This window comes from Ochotona princeps, chromosome Y, assembly GCF_030435755.1.
Source record: "Ochotona princeps isolate mOchPri1 chromosome Y, mOchPri1.hap1, whole genome shotgun sequence".
Taxonomy (NCBI): domain Eukaryota; kingdom Metazoa; phylum Chordata; class Mammalia; order Lagomorpha; family Ochotonidae; genus Ochotona; species Ochotona princeps.
The window spans coordinates 10,709,895-10,722,101 of NC_080866.1; the positions used below are offsets into that span (position 1 = coordinate 10,709,895).

General features: G+C 41.0%; 1 pseudogene; it reads right to left on the minus strand.

The window, feature by feature from the left end:
• Nucleotides 1-12,207, minus strand: part of LOC131478753 (histone-lysine N-methyltransferase PRDM7-like) — a 179,296-nt pseudogene that overhangs the window by 12,408 nt on the left and 154,681 nt on the right.

Consider the following 12,207-nt stretch of genomic DNA (forward strand, 5'->3'; position numbering starts at 1 on the left):
TGAAAATCTGCATACCATACGATCTAATAATAGCACTCCTAGGAATATAACCAAAACACTTGCTACACAAGAAACCAACATGCATCCCTATGTTTATAGCAGCACAATCAATAATTGCAAAAACGTGGAAGCAATCAAAATGCTCATCAACAGAAGACTGGATAAGAAAGCTATGGCTCATTGACTCCAGCGAATACTACTTAACTATTAAAAGAACAAAATGGGTTTTTTTTTTTGTGGCCAAATGGGTCCAACTGGAAACCATTATGCTAAGGGAAATGAGCCAATCCCAAAAGGTTAAATACCACATGTTTGCCTTACTATAAGGGTGTCAATCCAGAAAATGATACCCCTGTATTATAATATTATTATTAGTTTTTAAATTGTGCTGTTTTGGCTTCACCTCTTGATTTTTTTTAAGATTCATTTATTTTTATTGCAAAGTGAGATATACAGAGAGGAGGAGAGACAGAGAGGAAGATCTTCTGTCCGATGATTCACTTTCCAAGTAGGCTCAATGGCCAGTGCTGCGCTGATCCAAAGCTGGGAACCAGCGACCTCTTGCTTGTCTCCCACATGGGTGCAGGGTCCTAAAGTTTTGGCCCATCCTCAACTGCCTTCCCAGGCCACAAGCAGGAGGTTGGATGGAAAGTAGAGCGGCCAGCATTAGAACAGGAGCCCATATGGGATCCTGGGGAGTTCAAGGTGAGGACTTTAGCCACTAGGCCACACCACCAGTCCCTGTAACAGTGTTTTAACTTCAAGCAGTCTGTGTATCTAATGCATTACAATATTGTGATGTATAAAGGAACATACAATTAATGTGAGTCAGACTGCTTATGTTCTACATGAAAGAATTGTAAAATCAAATATACTTTTAAGACCCTAAGCTACTCAGAAATGGGGTGGAAAAACAGGGAAATCTTCCATCTCCTTAGAGTGTCTGAAGAAGGCATAAAGCATAACCTGTCAGAAACATAGCAGGTCATTCATAGACAATAGACTCAAATCAGCATTTAGCCATAGTTAAATTATAAAGATATATAGGGGAATCAAGAGCGATCCTGACAACCTCTTAACAGAGGTTGCACAGAGCAGGGGGGACCCCAGAGTAGAGTAGGTGGACAAGAGGAGGCTTGTATCCCAACCCTGAAACTCGGATTCTCACCAAAGACTATCAGTATGGGCACCAAGGACTACATCCTAACAGACTAGGAACACATGGGGCATTGGATTGTATTCTGAGGCTGAGAACTCCAAGGTCACCCAGCCCCATCTGGATCTATCACATGGGATGAAACAGGCCAAATTCCTTCCTCAACAGACCCAAGGTCATTGGAACAACAGGACCCAAGGAGTCCTGAGTGATTTGCAGAAACAGAAGAACAGCAAAGTTCCTTTGGGACTAGGAAGAGGAGCTTCTTTTGGTCCTTACTTAGTTCCAACATTGGATCCCCACCCTCTCTTGCAATGACCTTCAGGATTGCCCTGGAGCCTCACGCCACAAAATTCAATCAATCAATCAATCAATCAATCAATCAATCAATCAATCAAATAGAATAGAGAGTCAGAAAAATACAAGGAAAGCTTAAAACCAAACAGGATATGATCAGCGTGAATCCACATACACCTTACTAGATGGGATGCAAAGATTACTTACTCCTCACTAGGGTATGAATGATTTCTCTGCACACCCCTACTAAAATAGTTCTACACCTCAACTGTAAACAAAGGCCTGATTAGAATTATAAGCCAGTTTAAAACTTTCCTAAAATTTACCTAAAATTTTTGCTTCAGCAAAATTATGCATCAACACAATAAATAGCTAAATAATAAAATGAAAACAGATATGAAGCAGCTGAATAGTAGCCTATAGACACTTTTTTTGGCAGTTCTCAATGAGCCATGTTTATTTTGTCTCAACTTTACAATGGACAAGTGGGTGCTTCCAATAATTCTGCAAATTGTTTTATCTTTAGGCAGGGTATTATCCATTCTGACGCTGTAGCCTAGAATTTATCAGTAATACACTTATTTTGCAATTCTTTTCTTTTTTTTAAATAAGGCAAACATTTATTAAATTGTGATAAAAGCATTCCATCAAATTACAAAACCTGAGTAAGAAAAACAAGCGGCACATGCTTAACTGTAGTTGACATTCAAATAAAATTTGCATTCCCATAATATTATACAGTAATTAGAAAATACCAGCCAAAGTAATATTAGGATACTTTTACGTGCGGTCTCAACAAATTTGAACAGAAGCAAATTTTAACAAATGTAAATTTTGCAGTGAAACATAGCAGTAGATTAAGGATCTCAACATGTTTATTTTACTGCTATTTGACACTATGATACAAAAATAAGAGGATTTACTTGACATTTTTAATAAATATCTCATGGGCTGTTGAGTGCCTTACTGGTGAAAAGATTTAACTGGCTAATCTCTTCAATCCATTTTGTACATTTAGTAAGCATCAACTCTGCCCTACATAACTCTTAATGCAATTCACAGCACACAAATTGTTATCATATTAAATACATAATCAACTCGGACTTCTGAACAACGAGGAAATTAGTAAACCATCAAATGGACTGCTTACCATACACTTTCCTCATAACTAAATAACACACAAAAAATCAAAATAAGATTTGTCATCACTCTAAACTATTGCCAGCAACTGACGGAAACTGCCAATTTGCCATATTCATGTTCACAACATGCTAAATGTACTCTGCTGTTACTTCATCCATGGAATGCCTACATGCCTAGAACAGAGAATTCTCACCATCTCTTGCTGTGGGACCTGACTTGCAGCAATCTATATTTTAGATCAGAACTAATTATAAAGAAGTACAATAATTTTAACAGTAACATCAACCATCTTCTCAATAATTCCCATCTTTAACACTGCATATGCACTTTTACACATGCTGATTAAACTAAATGCACAGCTCTTTCAGCTACCTATAAATCATAGCATTTTACAAGGAAAATGACTGACTAATGCAAATTTAACAAATCAGTCACCGAATGAATAACAGCAGCAACAACGTCAACGACAAATTGTAACACCTTGATTAAGTAATGTGTCACTGAGTAGGAAGCACATGCTTAACTAAAAGGAAACACAGAAGTCTCTTAGGAACTATGTTTCCATCGCATACTCCATGGGCACTTGATGAACTCCACCTTTCCATGCTGGCTTCCTTATATGAGAGAGAATATATGGTATTAATTCTTTTGTGATTGACTCATTTCGCTGAGCATAATAGTTTCTAGTTGGGACCACATGGTTTTGAATAGAATAATATCATGCTTCTTGACAGCTGAATAATATTCCATTGAGTAGATGTACCACAGTTTTTTTTAACCACTCTTCCTTGGACGCACATCTGGTTTGTTTCCATGACATTGCTATTGTGGATTGTGCTGCTCTGAATATAGGATTACAGATCCCCTTTTCGTATGCAGATTTTACTTCTGTTGGGTATATTCCTAAGAGCGGGATTGCTGGGTCATATGGCAGGTTTATTTTCAATTTTCCAAGCACTCTCCATATGTATTTCCACAATGATTGTACTAGCCTACACTCCCACCAGCTGTGAAGGAGGGTGCCTTTCTCCCCACATCCACGCCAGCAGGTGTTGTTTTTCGAGTTCTGAATGTAGGCTAGTCTCACTGGAGTTAGGTGGTACCTCAAGGTGGTTTTCATTTGTATCTCTCTGATGGCTAGAGAGACTGAGCATTTTTCATATGTTTATTACCTATTTGTATCTGTTCTTTTGAGAAACATCTGTTCATTTCCTTTGCCCATTTTGCTACAGGGTTTATTTTTTCACTACCCTTGGGTTTCTGAAGCTCTTTGTAGATCCTAGATATTAGTCCCCTGTCACTTGTGTAGAATGCAAAATTTTTTTCCCATTCTGTTGGTTGTTTCTTCACTTTTTAAATTGTTTCCTTTACTGTACAGAAACTTTTTAGTTTGATATAGTCCCATTTGTTCATTTTGGATTTGATCGCCGTTGCTTTAGGCGTCTTTTCTAAGAAGTCTTTCCCTGTTCCTATATCTTGGAGTGTGCTTCCTATATTTTCCTTTAGTAGTTTAAGGTTTTCTGGGTGTAGGTTTCAATACTTGAGCCAATTAGAGCTGATTTTTGTATAGTGCGACAGGTACGGGTCCTGCTTCTTTATTCTGCAAGCTGCTATCCAGTTGTCCCAACAGCTTTTATTCAATAGACCAGGTTTTTTACCTGGATTGTTTTCTGTTTTCTTGTCAAAGATTAGTTGGCTATACATGTGTGGATTCCCTTCTGCTGTTTCTATTCTGTTCCATTGATCTTCTTCTCTGTCTCTGTACCAGTACCAGACTGTTTTGATAACCACTGCTCTATAGTATGTCTTGAGGTCTGGAATTGTGATTCCTCCAGTTTGATTTCTATTTTTCAGGACAGCTTTAGCTATTCGTGGTCTTTTGTGGTTCCAGATGAACTTCTGTATCATCTTTTCTATTTCTGAGAAGAATGTTGCTGGGATTTTTGATTGGGATTGCTTTGAATCTATATATTGCTTTTGGTAATATGGCCATTTTGATAATGTTGGTACTGCCAATCCAAGAACATGGTAAGGTTCTCCATTTTTCAAGATCTTCTTCTATTTCTTTTTTAAATGATTTATCGTTTTCATCGTAGAGGTCTTTCACATCTTTAGTTAACTTAATTCCTAGGTATTTAAGATTCCTTTCCTCTATTTTAAAGGGAACTGTACTTACAATTTCTTCCTCAGTGGCGGAATTATTTGTATACACTAGTACCATCGATTTGTGTTCATTAATTTTGTATCCTGCTACTTTGCCAAAGTCTATCATGAGTTCCAATAGTCTTTTGACTGAGTCTTTTGGTTCTCCTATATAGAGAATCATGTCATCTGCAAATAGTGATAATTTTAATTCCTCATTTCCAATTTGTATTGCTTTAATTGCTTTTTCTTGTCTAATAGCTCTGGCAAGGACTTCCAAAACTATATTGAAGAGTAGCAGTGAGAGTGGGCATCCCTGTCTAGTTCCAGATTTTAACGGGAAGGCTTCTAGTCTTTCCCCATTTAGTATGATACTGGCTTTGGGTTTATCGTAAATTGCTTTGATTATGTTGTAGAATGTTCCTTCTATGCCTATCTTATTTAGGGTTTTTAACATGAAGTGGTGCTGGATTTTATCAAATGTCTTCTCTGCATATATTGAGAGGATCATATGGTTTTTATGAGTCAACTTGTTGATGTGACGTATCACATTTATTTCAGATACCTTAGAAATACAAAGAATCATCAGGAACTATTATAAGCAACTATATGCGAAAAAATTAGAAAACTTAGAGGAAATGGACAGATTTTTGAACATATACAATCCACCAAAATTGAATCAAGAAGCAATTAACAATCTAAATAGCCCAATAACATGCACTGAGATTGAATCAACAATTAAAGCCCTCCCAACCAAGAAAAGCCTGGGACCAGATGGCTTCACTGCTGAATTCTACCAAACGTTTAAGGAGGAAATAGCCCCAATCTTACACAAGCTTTTTCAAACAATAGAAAAAGAGGCAATTCTTCCAAACTCGTTCTATGAACCTAATATCACTTTAATACCAAAGCCAGAGTGAGAAACAACAGAAAAAGAGAACTACAGACCGATATCCTTGATGAACATAGATGCAAAGATCTTCAATAAAACACTAGCCAACAGGATCCAACAATACATTAGGCAGTTTATTCACCCGGACCAGGTGGGATTCATCCCAGGTATGCAGGAATGGTTCAACATTCGCAATACAAGTCTTATTCTACAACTTATCCATCACTTAATGGGAGAAATACATCAAAGGATAAAAAAACTTAAAGTCCTAAGACAAAAATTTTAAACATTAAATCACCCTATAGCTGCAGGCTCTGCAACCTCATAAACAATCAAATAATCAAAAGTGTATCTTTATGATGTTAGTAAAATCATCCTATATTTCCTCCTGTTAAAAAATTATGAAACAGCTAAAACAACTACATTTTCTATGTTCTAAAGACTTGCAAAGACAGGTTAACCTTTAAGGTCACAGTGACTATATTTTTTTTCCCATAGCAGGATAGCCTTTAGGGTCACAGTAGCTATATTTTTTGTCATATCAGGAGGGCTTTTAGGGTCACAGTAACAGGATGGCCTTTAGAGTCACAGTAACAGGACAGCCTTTAGGGTCATAGTAGCTGTATGTTTTTGTCATAGCAGTTTCAGCCCATATTCCCATCACTTCCATTAGTTTGCTTTTTTTTATTTTATCAATTTCATTGCATTATGTGACACATTTTTTAATGCACTAGGATTCCCTCAACCCCTCCCGAAGCCCTCCCCCCACGGTGGATTGCTCCACCTTGTTGCATTTCCATAGTTCAAGTTCAGTTGAGATTCTTTCATTGGAGGTTTTGATCAATCATAAAGCTCAGCATCTTATTGTCCTGGTAGGTTCAATGGCTTCTTGGTGAGACCATCTCTGGTCTGAAGACAGAGCCAGCAGAGTATCATCCTAATCAGGTAAAAAACCCAACATAATATTTACAACCATTTATGACATTATGGCATTTATTGACATGGTATTGATTAACCAATATGTTACTAGGGAAATGCAGGTTCTCAACCACAACCTGTGGCTTCTTCATAGACATTTCAATTTTGGTTTATATTCAACCATGTTCTATATACCTTAAAATGGCTATAGATTGCTATTCAGCTCTCTTGTCTATTTTAATGTTAGTATTTAGCATCTTATAGCATTGAAGCATGATTTTGCTGACCCTAGTTCGTTTTTGGGTAGTCTAACTCTATAACTTTAACAGGACATATGTCAACAGTTAAGGTGAACGTTTTTGGGAGGGGTGTGCAGAGAAATATTCCATACCCTAGTGAAGAGTAACTGATCTTTGTGTCCCACCCAGTGAGGTATAAGTGCATCCTGGCTGACCACTACCTGTCTTTTTCTAAGCTATCCTAGTTGTTCTCTGTCTATCTGTTCTAGTTTGTTCATTTGTTTGTTTGGGGTTTCTGGAGCGATCCTGACCGTCCTTACGAAAGAGGGTGGGGACCCAAAGTTGGAAGCAGGAAAGGGCCAGAGAAAGCTCCTCTCCCTAGTTCTGAAGGAAGTTTACTGTTCTTCTGTTTCTGCGGACTGCTCAGGGATTCTGGCTGTCGTTCCAATGACCCTGGATCTTGCAAGGCAGGAATTGGTTTTCTTCCATCCCACATTGTAGATCCAAATGGGGGTGGTTGACCTCAGAGTTCTTGGCCTAAGAAGGCACTCCATTTCCTCCGTGGTCTCCTTGGCAGTAGGAATGTAGTCCTCGGCGCTCATACTGATAGTCCTTAGTGAGGCTCTGGGTGTCTTCAGGGTTGGGATACATGCCTCCTCCTGTCCCCCTGCTCCACTCTGGGGTCCCCCCCTGCTCTATGCGTATGACTTCCTGTTAAGAGGCTGTTAGGATTGCTCCTGATTCCCCCCACATGTCTTTGTAGTTTTGCTATTGTCTAATGCTGACTCAAGTCTGCTGTCTATGAGTTACCAGTTATGATCCTGATAGGTTATACTCCCCGTCTGCCTCACACCTACTAGGGTGATGTTAGATTTCTGTGCTCTCCCTCCTCATTTCCAAGTATCATAGGGCCTTACAAGTTTATTAGGTTTTACTATTCTTGATGTAGATCATAAGCAATCTGACTCATATCGATTGTTGTTTCACTGGTTACTTCACAAGGTCTTATTGCATGAGATACAGGCTGTTTGGGGTTGAAATAGTATTACTGTTTTCTGGATCAACATAATTTCATAACAGCTACATCAATCACAACAACAACAACACCAACAACAGATTATAGCACCCTGATAAAATAATGCGCCTCTGAGTAACCAACACATGCTTAACTAAAAGGAAACATAGAAGTCTTTTGGGAAAAATGATGCCATCATCTACTTCATGAGCACGTGATGAATTCTACTAGCGAAAAGAGATTATTTGGAAGCAACCATTCTGACATAAAAACATCAAAACATATCAGAAAGTGTTGCAGTCTGGCCTGACCCTGTGCGTCTTGTCCCAGTGCATACTTGTGCCAAGGGAGACAACTCTATCCTGACTAGATGCAGCCCCTTTCCAGCTCACGTGCCCCTTGGTGGGAACCTCCACCCAGCTACAGTGTTCCCTTAGACCCTCAACCGCAGCCTGTTCCCAGCCAGGGATCTGCCTGCCTGTGGTTGCTCTGAGTCAGCTTGGCCTAGCCCTTCAACTGTTACAAACTTAGCCTTAGACACTGTGGATCAGCGTCCGTGGCTCATGTAGACCAGTTGGCATAAAAACTTAGTCGGGCATGTCCTGTGCTTCACCCTGGTTACCAACCTTAATTGTGGGCTAAGGTGTGCTCTGTATTGCCCAGCGCACCCATTCCATTGGCATTTTAATACATTAACCAGCTGTTGATGCAGCTTTTCCCAGCCTTTCCGACCCCCAGTTCACCAGTGGGAGATATAATTCTCCTGGGGAACTTCACGTTTCTCCCCCTTTGAGCTCCTCCCGGATCCCGTTCACCTACATGCCACTGCGCTTTGGGCCAGTGCCGGTGCAATCAGCCCTCCCCTTTGCCCTGCTTGAGCTGGTGAACGTTGTAGTCCGGCCCACCCCACACCCCCTCAGAATGCACACTGTAGTGCCGCTGCCCAAACTAGTCCAGATTGCCGTCGGTTCTCAAATCTGTGGTCAAAGGCATGCTTCCCAGTCACACCTAGTTTAGTCCATCACCATTCCATCTCTAAAAGTGACCTGTGGGGCTGGAATTTCTATAGTGTTTGACCCTCGCCTCCCCAACTGAGTCTTCCCCCGATATGTTTCTCTGGCATGTTGTTAATGTCACAGTCCTGCTTAAGGTGACCGGACTCCGCTGGGTCAGTTCTGTTTCCAGCTCTGTCATCCACCTGGACCAACGGGTATTGTGTTCCAGCTCAATCCTACCGACTTCACACTCATTCCCACATAAATCAATGTGAGCTGTAGCCCTGTTGGGATGAATCGGCACAACCTCCACCCGATCTACACCAGTCCCTGCTTTCCATGCATGTGAGTGAGTTACCGCAGTCTTGTTCAGTCTGTTCTACCTCTCATTAAACTTTGGAAATTATTGATACATTTTGAAGCCCAACTCAACCGGACCAACCCTCTACCCATCCAGATAAATGCTGGCATGTGCGTTTCTGTTTAGCTACCTACCTCTATCTTGGTTTTGTGTTCATTAGAGGGGTAGTTACCTAAGAGGAAGATGCCTACTATCTCCTACTAGGCCACTCGAGCTTCTGGGTCTTAGTTTGGTTGGCCAAGGTTCCAATCCCTCCCCAATTCGTCCCACCTCTACCTTAAGGCAGAGGGGCGGAGCTAGCCCTCTAGCCCCGTTCCGAGGTTCCCTCATGGTGGGCTTACCCGGGGGGAGGTGGTAGCTCTTTGGCCTGGGAAATAGCCAGGGACCCCCTCACTGCCTTGCAGCAGTGGTCTTGGCATGCTGAGTCCTCGTTCTTGGATCCGGCCTGGCTGGGCCGCTCTCCCAGGGCCGTCCCGAGCCCTGGGGGGCAGCCAGCTGCCTCTACGCCAAGAATCCAATTCCTCCCCCACTCGCCCCACCTTTAGCTTATGGCCGAGGAGCGGAGCTAGCCCTCTAGCCTCATTTCGGAGATTCCCTCATGGTGGACTTAAAGGGGGCAGGTGGTAGCGCTTGGGCCTGGGAAATAGCCAGGGACCCCCTCACTGCCTTGCTACGGTGGTCTTGGCATGCTGAGTCCTCGTTCTTGAATCCGGCCTGGCTGGGCTGCTCTCTCAGGGCCGTCCCGAGCCCTGGGGGGCAGCCAGCTGCCTCTACGCCAAGATTCCAATCCCTCCCCCACTCTCCCCACCTCTACCTTATGCCCAAGGGGCGGAGCTAGCCCTCTAGCCCTGTTCCGGAGGTTGCCTCATGGTGGGCTTACGCAGGGGGAGGTGGTAGCTCTTGGGCCTAGGAATTAGCCAGGGACTCCCTCACTGCCTTGCGGCTGTGGTCTTGGCATGCTGAGTCCTCGTTCACAGATCCGTCCTGGCTGGGCTGCTCCCCCAGGGTCGCACTTCCATTAGTTTGTAAAATTCTTATCAAGCCATTTTTCTGAAAGCATGCTATATGTCTGGGTCAGATTTCAGAGCACTGGGTAGGCACACAATAAGGTGTCCAGAAATGACATGGGTTTAATTGTACTCCTGTGTACAGTTAAATGCCCCCTCACCAAGACATTATCAATAACATTAACTCTCAAGTGCATGTTGGTTACAAAAGCCATGGCACAGAGGCAAACAATGCCTCAATAGATTACAAAATTCTTAGTGGGGTGGTTGAGTGTCCATGTAGAAAGGGGGTGGAACTGTGTCAAGGTGGTCAGAGAGAAATCCACCAGGCCCTGCCAAGCAGGGGAGCTGTTCTCTTCACATCTTCGTGTTATTCACATCTACTGCACGGACCCCAGCAGGAAGGGGTCGATATTTGAGAGCATGATTCATTCTCTGTTTATAATCCCTCTTTCTTCTTTTAAGAAATGTGCACAAGCATCTAATAAATGCATTGCTTTTCTTCTGTTGCTGCTGTTGCAGATGCATTATTTCAGAAGCTTATATACACTTGATACATGCAGATTCAAACTCAATTAATCACGTTCAAATATTTTCTTGCATTCTCTCAATTTCTTCTTCCCTTGAATAGTTGTTCAAAATTTATATATGTTACAATATGTAATATATAATTAAAAATACATATATTTTAATATATACACATACACATATATAATGTATATGTATAAAGTATGTATGATATATGTATATATGTATGTGTATATCTATATATGTATATGTTATGTGTATATGTATATATGTGTGTGCATACGTATGTATTTATTTATAAATGTATATAATGTATGTATAACATATGTATAATATAAACATATAATGTATATGTATACTGTGTATGTGTAATGTATATGTATACATGCATATATAATTAAAATATATAACTCATATGGACCAGTAGGAGATAGTGTCACATTGGTGTGCCCTGGTTTATTCAGGAGAAACCACCTCTTTGAGATCAGCAGGGATTGTAGTGGCTGTGGTGCACACCTAGTTCTACAAGAGCACTGCTAGGTGATTGTATTATAAGGATAATGCATGTTCCTCTCTGACTTTGAGCCCAGTTTCTTGGGCACAAACTACGAAGGCAGGCCATTAATAACTGGTGCTGGGAACACCACTCCTCACCCTGCAGGAGGGGCAGATTCACAGAAACGAGAGAATTCCCAACATTTTGTGACTGTTGGAGTCTTCTATGCAAAGACTATGGGAATGCTGTGACTGCATGACAGTGTATGGTGTAAAGCTGGGTCTTTGGGCATTCAACATGTCTGACATCAAGGCTAAAAGATCTCTATGTATCCAAGGTGGATCATTGCAGGGCTCTGCACTTACAGGCCTACACTGAGGTTCTGTGTGCTGCAAGTGCTGATAGTTGTAGCCACTATGGGCTAATCATGGCTGTTGCTCTTCTGGAAAGAGAGGATGTGATACTGTGATTATGCCTTGATAATTCCCTCGATCGATACACCCCCAGATCTTCACTGAAGAAGTCACGCAACCAAGTCACAGAGAGTAGTTCAAAGATAAAAGCCATCAGAGGAAAAACCAAAAAGTACTTCTAGATATGCCTAAAAATAAATACAGAAATACAAGAAACAAAAACACAGAAGTGAGTAAGACTCCCTAAAAAGAACACAGCAATTCTTCAAAACTAGAGTATGAAAAGAGACATGAAATGCCTGATAGTGTCCCATTCACAAAGCTGAGAGAACTCTGTAAATACCTTGAAAAAAACTTAACCATGGAATTAAGGGATCTTTACAAAGCAAATTTTACAAACTAGGCACTGATTTTTTATTTAACCTCAGAGTTTGTTAGACTTTAATCTAATGTTTCTCACTTTGTTAAGATTCTCCTATATATTATCACCCTATACAGAAGATCATCTCGACAACAAAGGATCCTAAGGTGTTCTTCGAATATAGAATATGATGATCTGATAGAAACCCACAGCATGCTTTCATATCTTTCTGAAATATTTGCCA